This window comes from Charadrius vociferus, unplaced genomic scaffold (assembly GCF_000708025.1).
Source record: "Charadrius vociferus isolate BGI_N301 unplaced genomic scaffold, ASM70802v2 scaffold1442, whole genome shotgun sequence".
Taxonomy (NCBI): domain Eukaryota; kingdom Metazoa; phylum Chordata; class Aves; order Charadriiformes; family Charadriidae; genus Charadrius; species Charadrius vociferus.
Window position 1 is genome coordinate 69,986 of NW_009647344.1, and position 564 is coordinate 70,549.

At 62.6% G+C, this 564-nt stretch overlaps 1 protein-coding gene across 1 annotated transcript in view; it reads right to left on the reverse strand.

Annotated features, from left to right (window-relative positions):
• RASSF2 (Ras association (RalGDS/AF-6) domain family member 2) overlaps window positions 1-564 on the reverse strand; it is a 9,066-nt gene that overhangs the window by 3,910 nt on the left and 4,592 nt on the right. The gene's annotated exons all lie outside the window — the stretch shown is intronic.

Below are 564 nucleotides of genomic sequence, written 5' to 3' on the forward strand. Positions count from 1 at the left end.
TCTAAATCTCCCCTCTTTCAGTGTCAAACCATTCCCCCTCGTCCCACGGCTCCCCTCCCTGACCCAGAGTCCCTCCCCAGCTCTCCTGGAGCCCCTTTAGGCACTGGAAGGGGCTCTGAGGTCTCCCCTTTTTCGCCTTCTCTTCTCCAGGCTGAACCCTCCCACCTCTCCCAGCCTGTCCCCCCAGCAGAGGGGTTCCTGAATCTCATCCTCTCCCGCTCCCAAAAAAACCCCTTTGGAGTTCTTCCTGCTGCCCTCTTCTCAGGAAGAGATGCCGAAGCCCGAAACAGCCCTTTCACGAGCTCCAGCACACATCCCGCCCATGCAAAGCTGAACCTGCCCCTTTTTCCCCCTTTACAACCATCCAAAAAACCACACAGACCCCCCCCTCTGCCAGGACAACCCGGGGACCTGCTGGTCCCAGGCCCTTGGGGACAAAGCCGGAGCTGGGGGGTCCCGCGGGGGGGTGGCAGAGGGTGGCTGGGAACGGGCCGTCCCGGGGGACGATGGACCCGGAGCAACCGCCGGCGCAGGACACGGGTGAGGTTAAAGCTCAGGTCGGGA